A 17111-nucleotide genomic window follows, 5' to 3' on the forward strand; every position below is an offset into this window, starting at 1 on the left:
AATGATTTGAGCATAGCAACCTGTCAATGACAAGAATATCATAAGCAAAGCCCTCATTCTAGTAAATGGGTTAACTCTTAGAATGAATCCCCCCACGGTCGAGACAGTTCCATTATTCTATTCCAGCTAATAACAGACATGGAGGCGATTTGTCTGTGGCCACCCCGAACAAGATTGAGGCGTCTGGCAATAGATAGATAGATAGATAGACAGACGATTTCATTCAGTTGACAGTGAGCCAGAGCATACTGAGAGTGCTGATACTATCATTCTTTTACATGGTTGGAAGAACTTAATTGTTATTGTGTTTTGGATAACGCCAAATGGTTAAATTCAGCTGAGAATAAGTCACAGGCCCTGGAGAGTGTTAATAATAATGCCAGTAACCAATACATTATCGGAATAACCACGTATTCTATTTCGGCTATAGCCACAATTTTTTTTTTTTTCATTTAAGTGAGTCATGAGAGCCTGGATGTGAATTTAAAGATATCATTAACTCCCCTATGGTCATGACAGCTCTAATATTCTATTCCGGCTAGCGCTAGACAATAAATTCAGCTAAATGTGAGCCATAGGAGCTTGAGAGCTAATCATACCATCAGTCATCACCGTCCATAAACATTTACAAAACTGTAAACGAGCCTACACACATCCTGTTTACTGTTGACAGACAACAATGCATCATTGCGAGCATCACATTTAAACTATTCCACGTCTCGCTTCTTACAATATGCTGTCCAATTTAAAATTGTCAGGCTCTTATAACTCACTCTTAGCTAAATAAAGTCATCTGGAGTTAGGTGAGATAGAATACTAGCACTGTCCTGACCACAGGATAATTAACGGAGACTGTGTTAACACACTCAGGCTCCTATGATTAATTCTCGACTGAACAGTCATATGGGATTAACTGGTATAAACTGCGGGATTTTTTTTTTTTCTAATGAGCTGGAAAGCTTGACCTGAAATTGCTATTTGTCCATCTTGTATAATGAACTTTAGCAAGAAATTAGCATAAATTATTTGCTGGTGACAAAATGAGTGACATGGAAAATATGTAGAGCCAAAATGCTGCCTTAGTACACTTTTAACTCCCTCATGACCGGAAGAACTCCACCATTCTATTCCGCTAATGATCGACGATTTTACTCAGAAGGGACTTAATCGTAAAAGCCTGAGAGAGATACACTGTGGGAAATACGCTCTAGAAAGGAGAAAACCTTCACCAACTTAAGGTGGAGGAACTTTGCCCACATCCTCTTTCCCATCATTTGCGCTTTTACATCTTACAGTTCCATACATATATACAATGAACAAACCAAAGGACCCTAAAGACATCACACATCCTTGTCTCACTCTAATCACGATACTGAGCCTGTGACTCAATCCTGGCTGAATAAAATTGTTTGGCGTTAGCTGAAGATGGTAGCCGGTAGGTGGGGGCGTCCACCATCCTCTCACTCGATGTAGTGCTGCTTTGAGTGTCTGCCCTTCCCTCTCTTCCTTCCGTCCTCATCCGCTTTTCTTTCCTTCATTCTTTCCTCTTCCTTCTGTCTACAGGTGACGTTACACTCCCTCTTCTGTCTTTCTTCCCTTCATTCTTTCCTCTTTCTGCCTGAGGGTGATTTTACACTCCCTCTACTTTCTTTCCTTCACCTTTTCCTCTTCATTCTGCGTACGGGTGACTCTACACCAAGTGACAAGCCAAATGGTTTCATGTACACCAGGAAACTTCAACGCTGGGTGATAACCATAACACCAAATTATGGACCCTGGTGGTTTAATGGGTAATTAAGGCGCTCCAGTCGGATTGAGCCGGTGCAGGTTTATATCCAAGGGGTAGTTGGGGTTTACTGCTCATGTAATGCCACACAGGGATGAGTGAGGCTGGTCACTCTCATCTTAAATGTCAGCACCAACTTGCCTAGCTCCGGGGTCCTACGCTCATGGGGCAACAGTGGATTAGATGATGATGATGATGTTGATAGCTGAAACAGAGCTACTGTGACCAGGAGTAATGGTGACAGTACGAGTATTAACACTGAGGCTTCAAAGACACAGGCTTGGGTGAAGAAAACTGTCTGACGTCAGCTGGAATGTAATAGTAGAAGTGCAATACCCATGCGAGGATTAAGATCACATGCACTGCGGTCTTCGTGAATACGCCTTCCATTATTTTACGGTCTTCCTTCCTCCTAGGGGAGGAGGTGGCAGAATCGGTAGAGAGGCGGCCTGCAGTCCTAATGGACCCAGATTCGAATACCGGCTGGGGCAGGGAACAGTTTAAGGATTTGGATTTCATAAAAAAACAGATTTTTCTGATCTACCAGATGACCCGCCGACATGTCATAAAAGTACCCCCGCTAATACCATTACACTAGCCCTGTATGAGACAGCCCAAGCGTGTATTCAATATGGACGGTGGGTTTTAGCGCCGAAGTGGTGACATGTGGAGATGTAGGGGGACTACTGGGCCCCAAGGAGGACTACTAGGACTTGGGAATAGGCCCTGAAGCCTTTGCCAAGAGGCGGACACGTAAAAAAAAAAAAAAAATGTATACGTGAGTACTTATGTATTTATCCATCTGTCTATCTGTCTGTCTGTCTATCTATCTATCTGTCTGTCTGTCTGTCAGTGTATGCATATGCTTCTTTCTATCTGTATAATTATCAGCCTATCACCTGACGCCTTAATCCTGAATGAGGTGGCCACAGTCAGTTTTGTTTTATAACTGTTAAATGATGTTAGTCCCAGGCCATAATTATCAACTTCATCACCCGGTAGCTAATTTACACTCAATAAAGATGGAGAACTGACTTTGAACACTTATATAGCTAACTGAATTATAATGTTGCAGACGTGGTTTAAAAAAAAAAAAAAAAAAAAAAAGAGAAACGCTTCATATACACAAAATAAAAACAACGGTCAGAAACAATTAATATGCAGGTTAGATTCATTTAGTTACAAAAAATTTGCTGGAATCTACGAACAGTCAGCTGGAGCAAATAGCAAACTCAGGTCAGTGCAACCAACCATCCGTTCGACGCAAAGCAGACCACACCAAAACTATAGTCTTTCAGCAGGTATTTTCACCAAATTTCACGGCACGACAATTGTCTTTGACTGTACGTCAGACATACAACTCTATGCTTCCAACTTGCCAGATTTCATTATTCAAAAACAAATGGTGACAGTGAGCGGGTGAGAACGTGAGGAAGTGGCAGTTAGGGGACACACTAGATATGGACGTCCCTGTATGCGGCCAAAAAAAAAAAAAAAAATGTAGGGAGGAGCTGTTTAGTACACATCATCATCAAAATCATCATGGGCTCTTTTCCGATCAGTATCAAACAGTTGCGGGAAAATATTGAAACTCACGAACATTTTTCTTTTTACTCAAAAATAGTTTTAAAAACTCAGTTCATTTAGTTTCTGTCAGCTGTAAATCCGCTGAGAACAGCTGCAAATGTTTTGATTTGCTGGTTTTGTGTTGTGTGTGTGTGTGTGTGTGTGTGTGTGTGTGTGTGTGTGTGTGTGTGTGTGTGTGTGTGTGTGTGTGTGTGTGAACTAACAGGGGTGCCCGGAGTTGCCTGGGCCAAAACGGCTAACATTCTAATCCTATTTGTTCTAGTTCAATGTTTCTACTCCTGAGAGACCATGTACCTCTTATGGTTATGAAGAGGGAATATAATAGGTCGAGATACTTTCTATTTCAGCTTTCGCAGACTAACGCACAGAATTTGTGCGCACTTGTTTACTATTCCCGCTGACCTCATATGACCTCCGACCAGTGACGTCAAATGACGTCAGAGTTCAACCTCACATAGCCTATGTCCGAACCGGAGGTCATTTGAGTCTATATGCCCCCAAATTGGACTGCTGGGTCCAGTCGTTCGAATGTGTATTACCGGTGACCTCAAATGACCTCCGACCAGTGACCTCAAATGGCCTCGGAGATCAACCTCACATAGCCTATGCTCGAACTGGAGGTCATGCGAGTCTCCATGCCAAAAATTGGACTGCTAGGTCCAGTCGTTCGAGCACGTATTACAAGTGACATCACATGACCTCCGACCAGTGACCCCAGATGACCTCGGAGGTCGACCTTACATAGCTCTTGTCCGAACTGGAGATCATATGAGTCCATGCCAAAAATAGGGCTTCAGGGGTACCCGGCGTTGCCAGGACAAACAGACGAACACTCTACTGGTGACCTCAGATGACCCAGATCTGAATTTTGACCAACTTAGAACCATCCTTGGGTCACCCTGATTCAGATTCTGTAATTGTCTGGGGTCTCTGGGCCTTGGTTTGGGCGTGATTGAAGGAGAAACAAGCAAACAAACGCGGCTCTTATATATATTTATATAGATGTGTATAAAGAATGCATTCAGATTTTGTGCTCTCTACCATCTCATATTCCCACCTGTTCCAGACTTTTGTCAGGGTATAAGTGTATCCCAATTCAAGTGGTTATTTCAGTGTCTGTATTTCCTACTCCCCATAAACCTACCTATTTCAAGCTTTCACAACGGTATGCGGTAATATCGCAGTTCAGTATATCATTATTAGTGAAGCTATAAGTATTTTGGGGTTAAGATGCGAATGAATATGTTCCAATGGATGAGTAAATGGGGAGTGTGTCGTTTTGTCTCGGCTACCTCCCTTTCTTTGGGAGAAGCAGCCTAGGTGTATAGATAGATAGATAGATATTTCAGCAGAAAAGGAGTATATATGTTTTAGCTGGTTTATTCACTAAGCTTAGTAGCTGCATTTACTTGATACAGTAAATTGTTGCAAAGGTTGGTTGTACTTATAACTATATGAACGTAGTATATTACAGCGAAGTATAGATGAGGTAGAGAAAATTTTGTGTCAACACAATAAACAGGTATTTTATATATATATATATATATATATATATATATATATATATATATATATATATATATATATATATATATATATATATATCATTATCAACATCATCGGCCGTTTGAGTATCCACTGCAGGACCGGCCTATCCCGACCGAAGTCGGGACGATACAGCCAGTGTATATCTACCAAGTGGCATAGGCTGTCTGGTAGAGATTGTATGTAGGGTGAGAAGTGCTTGTAAGTGTAATTGTAGTGTTGGAGTGGCTTTGGATGTGTGTGTAGTCTGTGAACCAAGTGTAATCGGCCCGCGCAAGCCGACTGGGTGCAAGCATCCTTTACAGTATGCGACACTGGTTCAACCATAGCACCCCTTGAATCCGCCAAGCAGTACATAGCCATGAGAACGCTCCCAAAATTTATTACCTTGGCGGTGCGCGAACCCACGCTCTCCAGTGTTCGAAAAGGCACACTTTACCACAGAGGCTCCATATATATATATATATATATATATATATATATATATATATATATATATATATATATATATAGTTGAAGTGGGTGTGTTGAGTTTCTGTATTTCCTACTCCCCCCCCCCCCCCCAACCAGCCCCCAAAGTTTTGTAATCAAACTTGTGTGGTGCGTCCCGAGGCGAAACTCTTGATAACTGTGGGTGTGCGTTTGCGTGAGTGTGAGAGGGGAGTGGGAGGGAGGTAGAGAATTACAGGTAAATTGACACTGATCAGTTTAACGACAAAAATATATATACATCGACTGGCATAAAGAAGGATGCAGACAGATTAATAGGTATTAACTCTCTCTCTCTCTCTCTCTCTCTCTCTCTCTCACACACACACACACACACACACACACACACACACACACACACACGCGCACACACACACGCACACGCGCGCGCACACACACACACACACACACACACACACACACACACACACACACACACACACACAAGCACAGGAAGCGAGAGAGAGAGAGAGGGGGGGGAGGCACTCTACTTCATCTCCCTTGTTGACCTAATAATATTCACGGTCCACTCTTCCCTACCCTACAGCCAATCCAATTAACTTAACCAGGAGAAAAGTTAGAAACGAAAATACAGTTCTAGGGCAAAAATGACAAAACTAGAAAAGCACTTGCTTTTCTTTGCAAAGAGAAATTTAAACAAGTGTCTTAAGGTAATACGGTAAACTTAACAACTCTCTCTCAAAATATGCTCGGTAAAGCTTTGCTCTTTTGCACATGGATAACTTAAGATACTTCTTTTAGGCAAATTGACAGCGATATATCCGTCATCTAATGAATACTTAAGTATGATAATCATTTGATGACATTGAAAACCAAATTTCGGACAGTCATGGTGCATATTCTGAAGTGTAATGAAAAGGACGCAAAATAATATGCTAAAGTATGCAAGAAACACACGATACGCATCCGTGCTTGATGGATCGGATCAAAGTCCACCATATACACACAGCTTATCCAAGACAGGCAGTTGTTATAATAACCTGTCCATGACACCCCAGGGTGAAGCTAATAAATGCAACCGATTTCTTGCTAGTTTCTGGGTTTGTATGTTGATGTGAGCCTGGGGCAACAACGGCAGCAATAAATAAAAGTTCATTTGTTGACCGAATCCACACAAGCATGTTAATCATATACGCATTGGATATACTGGTATGTACAATCATTAATCTGTAATTTATATAGTACTTGTCTCCCATGTTTATTAAGCATGTGGCTGGTTTATCCACCTCTGGTAGAAGTGCTATACGCCTAGCAGGGCACCAAGCATTTTAACTGAGAACCCTCAGCAGTCATTATGATTAATTAAGATCAAGGCGCTATGGTGAGACTGAGGCATACCGGTTTTAAATTATGTGTGGTATTGCTACAACCATAATAATTATGATATGAACCTGTAATTTTGCATGATCTGTTAATTTACATAGGTTACTATACATTGATGGTCTGCTATGCAATACTTTACTAATATTACTTTAGTTCATAGGAACATGACTGCTTGATCCCTTTTTGATACTATACTGGGTTTTTATATGGAACATTTGATCCTGTCGTTGATATTATACTGTCTTTAATATGGAACATCAAACATGCTACGAGTATGTTATGTGGTGATATGACCCTGTACTTCTTTCACTTATGTATGACTATAATGCAACGTCTACAGTTAACTTGTCAGAGGATGCCTGATGTCATAAAGATATTACCAGTTTCTGTGACATCTCCGAATAATCACACCAAACAGAGCTACTGAGGCAACACCGCTCAGACAAAAGTGGCTGTAGTACTGGCTTTGATAACAGTAATAACCCTAATCATCTTATTCTTTTTGAAGCGAGTCCACAATTGTGGGCTCAGTTAAGATGTAGGCACCACAGAAACTGAACTTGGGGGATTTGGTGAAGGTGTGCACTCACCATCCTCGGCCCACCAAGATAATACCAACATTTACCTGGGTAATAGAACAAAGTTTTGAATATGTATAGATTCAGGCTGAAATAGGTTGGGACACCATAGAAACTAAGGTAGATACAGGGGAAGGGTACATGGCCCGGGGATCCGGGTTCCAAAACATTATCCACATATATTTTTTTAATTTAGGCAAACTGAGGAACGCTTGGAGATACCGCTGGTTTGAAAGTATAATGAGTAACGTACTGATTAATTTATAAAAAAAAAAAATAATAGCTAACAAGGTTTATTAAAACTAAGAAATTATTAAACCTATGCTTTCTTCCTCGACACATTAGAAAAGAACCAAAAACCCATTCCATCCCCTGGAGAAGAAGACCCGCCACTAGCTCGGCATTTCCTAAATATTCAAATCTCCCCAAATGGCGAGCCGCTCCCAAGGAAATGTCATATAAATCTTTCATGACGGCCTCCCAACCCAAAAACTTTCTTACTTTACATTTTTATAGAAATGTTCAGTCTCTCTCCCTCTCTCTCGCTCTCATCCTCGGCTGCCGAATATAAAGATTTATGAGCGAGATAGGCTGGCTAGTGTGTGGCCTGACCTAACTTAATTTCTTGCCTTCGTTCCTTAATTTATTCCATCCGTTTTGCCTTCCTTCCTTCCTTTTTTCCTTCCTTCTTTTCTGTCTTCCTTCATTCTTTCCTCCCTCCTTCCTTCTTTTCATCTATCTTCCTTCTTTCCTTCCTCCCTCCCTCTCTCCCTTCCTTCCTTCCCTCCTTCCAACCATATCCAACCATCCATCCATCCTCCCTCCCTCCCTCCCTCCTGTTCTTCCTTCCTACCTTTCTTTCTTTCTTTCTTTCTCTCTCTCTCTCTTTCCTTCTTTCTTTCCTTCGTTGTCTTGTGGCTTTAAAGTACTTTGTATAATTGTGCGAAGAGCCAAAAAGCGATTGCAGGTTTTTTTCTTAGACATTCTTTCGTCGACTCTCGTTAGCAACGCAATTGATTAATGAGTCTCTCTCTCTCTCTCTCTCTCTCTCTCTCTCTCTCTCTCTCTCTCTCTCTCTCTCTCTCTCTCTCCACTATTAACTTGTTTGTTCTTGATTTACACCTGCCTCTTAAGTTTATGATTTAAACGTAATGGTCTTTTTATTAGTAGCAATGAAATGTAAAATATTCAAGTTCTCGATTACTGCCTCCAAGTGAAACTTAAACAAATTGGCATTCTTACATTCTGCCAATAAAGTTCGTTGTGTGAGCTATCTATCAGTCCATTCCTCTCTCCCACCACTCCCCATACATTTCTACCTGGCTTCCCACACATCCCTGCCAGTCTCTCTCACTCTCTGTCTGCCTTCCTTCCTCTCCTTCTGCCTCTCTCCCTTCCTTCCTCTCCTTCTGCCTCTCTCCCTTCCTTCCTCCCTGTTGCCACCCTGCCTGCCTCCTTTCCTCCCTCCCTGCCTCCTTTCCTCCCTCCCTGCCTCCCATCATCCCTTTCTACACATCTGTTCCTGCCTACTTCTCTCACTCCCACACCTCCCATTCTCAACCCTTCCTGCTTTCACCCCTTGTTTGGCCTTCGATGGAGGGTGGGTGGCATCCTCAACATCCCTTCCTACTCCTCACATTTCTCTTTACGATTATGACCCCTACCTCCCAACACATCCCTCCCTAATCTCACCGCATACAACGCTCCCTGGTTCCCTTTGTGCTCTTCTCTCCTTTGCCTATCATTTCTCCCTGTTTGGCTAATGGCTGAAGGTAGCCTACCCGACACCATTGACTTACAGCTTCTTCCCCCCATCTACCTCCTTGCTTCCTTACCTCCATCCCTCTCTTCTTCCCTGTTTCTCTCACTCCTAGACCTTTCTTCTTGAATCTCTTCCACCGTAACCTTACCTCCGGTGCTGGAGAAAGATGTCTTCATGTAGTGGCACCGGTATAACCGGGCAGCTTAAATGTTTGCTTATGCAAACACCCAGCAACTATTTCCCTAATCCACGAGTAAAATTTGGTGGACGTAACCTGCGTTCCTCCGGGTTCACGTTGAAGAGGAGCCTGGAGCAACAGTAACAACAAAAGTAATGACAGTAACAACAACAACTGCAACAACAGGATAATCATGAGCAATTCTTCCACTGTCCCCGCTCCCTCTCCCTTTTCCTGCAGTTTTCACCCCTGACCTTCCCCACCCAGACCCCATTTGGCCACCACTTAAGGGTACTCTACACCCCTCATATTTACTGACCCCACCTCTGGTGTAAATAGCTCATAATGAGCTGCTCTTTTAACCCTCGCATTTCCCTCTGTTTCTGCAGCTTCAGCTCTTACATATCCCTTCCTGCAAATCCCTCCCTCCCTCCCTCTCTCACCCTAGCCTTCTGATCTGCCTCCCTATCCCTCATCCCTTCCTCCTCCCTCTCTCACCCTAGCCTTCTGATCTGCCTCCCTATCCCTCATCCCTTCCTCCTCCCCCCCCCCCCAGTTTGGTCAGCGCTGTAGGGTATTCGACACTCCCTAATTACAGACTCAAACCTTCGCCTCCCTTCCTCCTTCCCTTCTTCAACCCCTGCTTGACACCTCCCTCGTTCTCGTCTATTTCCCTCTATCTCTCTTCCTGCCTCCCTTTCCCCTCATGTTTGGCCAGGATTGAGGGATACTTGACATCCCCTACTTACTGCCTCTGCTCCTGGCCCTGTAAATATCTCACACCGAGTTGCCCTTTTCGATCTCTGGCCTCTTGGGTCCTTCACCTCGCCGGTATGAAGTATATGTTGTTGGCTCAGCTCGACGAATTTTGTAACATTCTCATGACCCTTTTTTTTTTTTTTTTTTTTTGCCTATACGCTGAATAGTGTCATTTTGCATCATACTGTTTTTGGTTCTGGATAACTTTTTCCGTTAATACCATAGTGGAAGCTATATACTTTTTGCTGTACGTATACATCCATTTACAGATTTGTATTTCTTGTAGCTTATATTTAAAAAAAAAAATGGACAGCATGATTTATTCTTTGTGGTTGTACATTAGGTAATTAGTGTGTGTGTGTGTGTGTGTGTGTGTGTGTGTACCATATGGAAATCAGTACTTTTGGTTCCGGTTTCGTGTATTTCGTCCATATATATTGAAAATGAAAGCATTCATGATTATGCTTTCTTTTGGCTATCATACAATTATACTACTTATAGTTTTCTACTTTTTCCTGCTTTGTGTTATAAACCATTTTGCCTTACGAACTGAAAACAACACTTCCTTTTATTATCTGTACATTTTTGTGCCCCACCCCCCCTTTTTTTGTCACACAAAAGTGTGTTTCTGTCTTTATTTTCATTTGCCTGATTCTGCGACATATTTTTGGAAATGGATCTATTTTTATAAGGTTGGTGCCAGTTACCAGATAGCTTCTTGGATCCTACTCACGCAGCTGCATCTCTTGAGGTAAGGCAAAGGTGAATTAGGTTAAATAAGGGTAGGTTTTGTTAAGTTAGTTTGGTTGATTAGGCTGTGGTGGGGAGGAGGACAAACACAAAATAGATCTTTATTTTTTATTTGGTTACATAACGTATCATTACGGCAGGTTACTCGAGGGCCTGGTTAGCTTACAGTATGCTAAGTGTGGTTACGTTAATTTAGTTTAGGGTAGATTAAACTGGCAAAGAGGAAAGAAGTATGCTACGTTAAATGAAAATATGCCATTTCATGTTAATCTTACTTTGGCCGCATTAGGCTAGGTTTGCTTCAAACGGAAAGAAAATCAGGTTATATTAGTTTAAGTCAGATTATTTTACTTTTGGTTAACTTCAGATGTATCAGCCAAACTTTGGTTTTTAAAGGCAAGAAAACTGTAAACACAAACTAGTACGAAACAAAAACAGTACTTTGCATCAAAAGAACCTTCGCATGAGAGTATTGGTTTGCTGGGACGATGATTATTATCTACAAAATAGGTCTCAATATACAGAGGTCAGCCTGCCTTGTGATCTTATATTGGCTGGTTAGGGACAAAAGGAATAAAAGAGCGAGTGGCCATACAAACAATAGGGCACAAAACATTGGTTCTTTGATGCAATTCCAGCTATTTGGGCTTTACGAGTGTAAGAATAGGGAGTGTTTACCAATATGTTGCTTGGTTATTCCCGTTTAGTGTGTGTGTGTGTGTGTGTGTGTGTGTGTGTGTGTGTGTGTGTGTGTGTGTGTGTGTGTGTCGTACTTAGTTTTTACTTGTTTATGACTCTCCGTGTGTATTGTTTATACGTTTTTGTTAAATTTAGAAGTATCATTACTTTTATAATCATCTTTGTGACAGGCAATAATTTACTGAGTTGTAAACACATTGCCAACATAAGGCTTTCTTGTAGTATAGTGGATCAAGACTCCATAACTACTGTAAATACGATTCTTATGAGTTAAATTCCAGTTAAATTCCAATGTTCGCATATTAACTGTTCAGATGAGAATGACATATCATCCTAACATTTAATAATCTCATCTAAATAGCCTAAAGACTGTCCGTTGCGCTTCTGATGGGAGAATACAGGACTGGTTAATTTCTGAACTGGATAGTGTGTGTGTGTGTGTGTGTGTGTGTGTGTGTGTGTGTGTGTGTGTGTGTGTGTGTGTGTGTGTGTGTGTGTGTGTGTGTGTGTGTGTGTGTGTGTGTGTGTGTGTGTGTGTGTGAGGAGGTGGAGGATTTAACAATGTGTGTGTTGGGATGACTCAAACTGCGATCGATAGTCATTTTAACATGAATAGAATGCATGAGTTGACCAGGCCATGAGAGGAGACGTGGCGACAGTTATCAACATACTCAAGCTCCAATACGCATTCAGTTTAATAAAATAATTTAGAGTAATTGACTTATACTGACCATGTGAGGGTTAGTATTCGTTCTATAACTTTTTTACTTGAAACTGGTGTAGATTTTCGTTCTTTTGCAGCATATATCAAGTCATTCAGTGGTTTAATAATAATAATAATGATAATGCTACTGCTCTAGAACCTTTTCACAACATTTCTTCATGACTAGCATCAAAATTTAGTGTTGATCCATTGTTAAGTACCAGCATTCAGGAGCGAGCGATGGGAATTTCAAGGTTAGTGTAAAATTACCATAGTTAAGAGCACATTTTCTACAGGGTATATATTAATTTTCGTTTGTATTTATAATGTTTTCTCACACGAGCAAAGTTTGTTAAGTGAATTCTACCATAAACATCGTTTCTACTTAAGAACTGATATTGAATTTTTAAAATCATCTCTCGATGTGGCCTGCATAAAGCTTGTAAATTATTTCCATCTAATAGTGGAATTTTGTACCTCTGTAATTTCCTCTTGCCACAGATTATATTTTGCCTGAATTTTTTTTCGCATTGTAGTTATTAACAACCCAAACACCACGAGAGCAATTCCAAAGTCAGGAAAAAAAATGAACAAGTCGCTCATTAAAACTGAATGAAAAGTTTGGAATAAATGAATACGGAATTAAATGATGACATTTCCTCTTACCTTTTCCCCTCATCGTTCTTTCTCTCTCTCTTCAGTATGTGGTCGGGGTTCGGAAGCTGAAATGTTTATTTTATTTATTTATTTATTTCCTTTTTATTATTATTTTTTTGAGGAGGCGGCGGTGTTGTTGTTGTTGTTGGTGGTGGTGGTGGTGGTAATTGTGGTGGGAGAGGGTTAATAATTTTTCTGATTGTTGCTCTTGTCTTTATTATAACTTGGGCCCGTGAAGTGAGAACAGGTGTTGTGTTTTACTCGGTGTGTGTGTGTGTGTGTGTGTGTGTGTGTGTGTGTGTGTGTAATTCACCGGTTCGGTCAGGATCACTTGATGGTCGTGATCGTCAGCTTTTACCCTCCCGGAAGGGAGCTGAGAGCTCATATAGTCCGATCTAAGGGCAAGGCTGTGACCTTCACACACGCACACACCCGTCCCCTTGCTCAAGGGGGACAGTAACCACCCACTTCGTCAGTTAAACTTTTCGCAACCTGAGCGAGGCGCGAACTCCCGTCCACCAGTTGGCAAGCGGGAACGTGTGTGTGTGTGTGTGTGTGTGTGTGTGTGTGTGTGTGTGTGTGTGTGTGTGTGTGTGTTTCTGCTTGCCTGCCAGTCATTGTGTCTGTCTAGCTATCTGTATATAAATGCTCAACCAGTTTTAATTCGATATTAACCAAACCTCATTTAAAGAAGGGACAGCTAAAAAGTAAACCTATTGTTCTGATTGTGGATGGGGAGAGTGGGATGGGCGAAGACGGTGGTGCATGGTGGAGTAAGGCCGAGCGAGCACACGTTATGAAAATGGAGACTGGATGAGCGGCGACGTTGCTGGCTTTCAATATCGATGTTGGCGGAGGTAAGTTAGGAAAAGAATGTGATCCGTACAGTAGGTGGGCGGGATGGGCGGGGAAGGTGGTGGTAGATGGTGCTGGGCGGAAGTAATACATTCTGTGAAAATTAATGTGTTGTGTGGTTTGTATGGCTCGTATGGGCGAGGTGCTATTTTCTTTAAAAAAAAAAAATCAGGTATTATAATAATAATAATAAGAGAAGGAAATCCCACGTCTCTCTTGTGTACCTGGCATCTCGCATCGCAGGTAAAGGTCTGATCTCTTTGTTTCTGATCGATCTAATCGGTTTTCTTATCTAACCTTTTCTGTACGATGAAATGTCGTAGCTGCCCCTCCCCGTAAAACACTCCTTGAGTGTGTATACTGTAGTAGTGCTGCCTGCAAACATCACGCGTGTGCAAGCCAACTGCTGCAGTACATTCATTCATATGGAACTCATCTTACGACGCTACACCCTGGTTTTCCATTCAAGACTTGGGGGTAGGCTACTCAGTCCAGATATTTGATGCAAGGATGACCAGTCTCTAATACTTGAGTAACATTTGGTGAGGAAAATCCGACAATCAGTCCTTGGATTTATACTCCTTATGGGCCACAACAGGTTACGTTCTCTAACCCATTATCCCACCAGGCACCTACTGTACTTGTTAGCTATGTGGTTGTGCTTAATGTAGTAAAAACAATATATATTTGCAGTTTCTTCCTGTGAATTAATAGAGAGCATGAAAACTGCTTGCCCAGTCGTGCGATATGTATGCCGATTGTGCTGAAATTCACGTACTCACTTTCTCCTGTATCTGATCGTTTTTATTTTTAGGAGTGGGCTGACCCCACAAGTATCATTTAGGGGGCAACGATCGCCATATCCAGCATTACGGATATGAAAGCCATATTTTTCCTCCTGTCACTGTTTCTAAGAATTTTTTATTAGGTTGAGGGTCTGGCCTCTCCAAAGAATCATAGTTGGAAAAACGTATATTGGAAGATCTTTGGAGTAACCAGACGAACTCACCTGGGAAGTTTCATTCAAAGCCATGTCCACCCTTCTTTCACCATTTCTGGGAGTATTTATTTTGGTAAGGGGGCTGACCCCCCTAAAACTCACGGTTAGAAAATTGTATATAGTGGAAGACCTTCCCCGTAACCCGATGAACTCATCTGAAAAGTTTCATTCAAATCAAATAGCCTATGAGTCAAAGTATGCGCGAACACACACACACACACACACACACACACAGAATCTCGTGCAAAAATATAGGGCGCGTTGCCGACCATTTGTAATTTCACTCAGTGTAATGTCACCAGAAGGCAGCACTACACCGACTGAGTGGGTAGTGGGTGCTCTCGGTTATCTTCAAATTATTTTTTTTTTGTTTTCGTTAAATTGCCAACTTGTACTAAAAGCAAAGAAAAAAGAAACTACTGAGTTTTCTGTGTCGCAGTTCTAATAACTCTTCCTCGCTTCCCGAGGCAATATGCGTTCGTCCTCTTGCCCCCCGCTTTAACGTCAGCTTCGCTCCTGATCTGCCCCCACTGATCGCTTCATTTCACCCTCTTTTGATTGCTTCATCCTCCTTCAATCTCCTCCTACACAGTTTTCTTGCTCTTCTTTTTTCTTTTTTCTGCTTCCCTGTTCTTCCGCCTTCACTTCTGTCTTATTCTTTGCATCTATCTTAAAATTTTGCTCAGTCATTTTTTCTTTTTTTTTTCTATTCCAATTCCTACTTATTATTATTATTATTATTATTATTATTATTATTTTTGGGGGGGGTCCTTTCTGTTCTCGTGTTCCAACATCTTCCTATTCGTTTTTCTCCTTTGGCTATTTTTCTTCCTCCTCTTCCTCCTCATTCTAATTTTTCCAGTGTCTTCTCTCCCTTCTTCATGTTTTCGTGTTCCAGCACCCACTTCTTCGCTTTTCTCTTGTTGATAATTCTTCTTCGTTCTCATCCTTCGCTTTCCAGTTCTGTCTGTGTCTTCTCTTCCTGCTTTTTCATACTTTTATTAAAATCTCTTACTTTTCTTTCCCTTTTCTAATTCCATTACCTTTCTTTTTTTTCCGTGTTCTGCTTCTGCTTGGGGTGGTACGTCTTTCTCGTCCATTTTTCTCATATCTCTATACTTCCTTGTCTTCCCCCTCCTCCTCTTATCAATTCTTGTTTCGTCTTCTCTACTTTCTTCTGCTTTTCCGCGTTCCTTTTTTTCTTTTTTACTTTTGTTGTTCTGCTTTTCGTTTTTCCTCATTTTCGTATTCCTCCTGGTTCGTTTCGTAGCCCTCATTCCTCCTCTTTTTTTCTTCTCTTTTCCTACATGTATGTCTTAATTGCTATTTTTGTCCTCTTCCTCTTTCTCTTCCCAGACTTCTCGATTTCCTCCTCCTCCTCCTCCTCCTCCTTCTCCTCCTCGTTTCGCCACATCGCCTCCAGTAAAGCTTGTCGACGTCAACTGAATTTTAAACAATTCTTCTCTCGCTTATTCCTGACCCGACTGGAACTGAGGTCAGACGAACGCATGTATCCCTGGATGAATTATACATTATTTGTCTGTCTGTCTATCTATCAGTCTATATCTGTCTGTCTGTCTGTCTGCCTGTCTGTCTTTCAACTTATTTATCTATCATGTAGTCATTTATTGACGGATCAGGAGCGTAGGGACACTGGGATAGACTACTTAGTCCTGATGTTTTTGGCTAGAGTGACCAGTGCCTAGTTCTTTAGTACCCCTGTGTGAGCCTTAAACTCCAGCCATTCCCTCGACTAAATTCTTATGAGCCACAATTGTCTGAAAGTTTGAAAAGCTTAACCCAACAGACCCATCAGCGTCCATTTGGTTATATGGATACAACCCAGAGGAGCAAATCGTTTCCAGAAAAACAAGAAACTAAACTTAATGAAATTGTATTTACCGTGTGGATAAAACTGTTTCAACCCGATCTGAGCCCTATTTATGTTTGAATAGATACGTAATATTTTTAAGTCGTTGTGAGTGAGAAAGAAAAGGGAGTGGGAGAGAGGGCGGAAAAGGAGGAGGAAAGAGGGGAATTAGGGGATGAATGTTTATGAGAGAGAGAGAGAGAGAGAGAGAGAGAGAGAGAGAGAGAGAGAGAGAGTTAGTGAGTGATTCATTTTGCCTTTCTGGTGAAAATACCTACGTAAACATGTTCAATCTCGTTGCCAGAACATTTCAAAGGACGGATGTAACTTGTAAAAACATGGAGCGCATTTTTGTAACAATCAAATTACTAAGGAAGAAAGGGAGGTGGCCTGAGGGAGAAGGGTAACTTCATTCCATCTCCTTTGTTGGTGGTCTTCCAGATAGGAAGCTTTATGGTGTTAATATATTGGGCAATTTTGAATCCGTTTAATATATATATATATATATATATATATATATATATATACATTACTTGCTGATGACCTTAT

The sequence above is a fragment of the Coenobita brevimanus genome, chromosome 13 (genome assembly GCF_032717465.1).
Source record: "Coenobita brevimanus isolate Jiangsu-jjx chromosome 13, ASM3271746v2, whole genome shotgun sequence".
Classification (NCBI taxonomy): domain Eukaryota; kingdom Metazoa; phylum Arthropoda; class Malacostraca; order Decapoda; family Coenobitidae; genus Coenobita; species Coenobita brevimanus.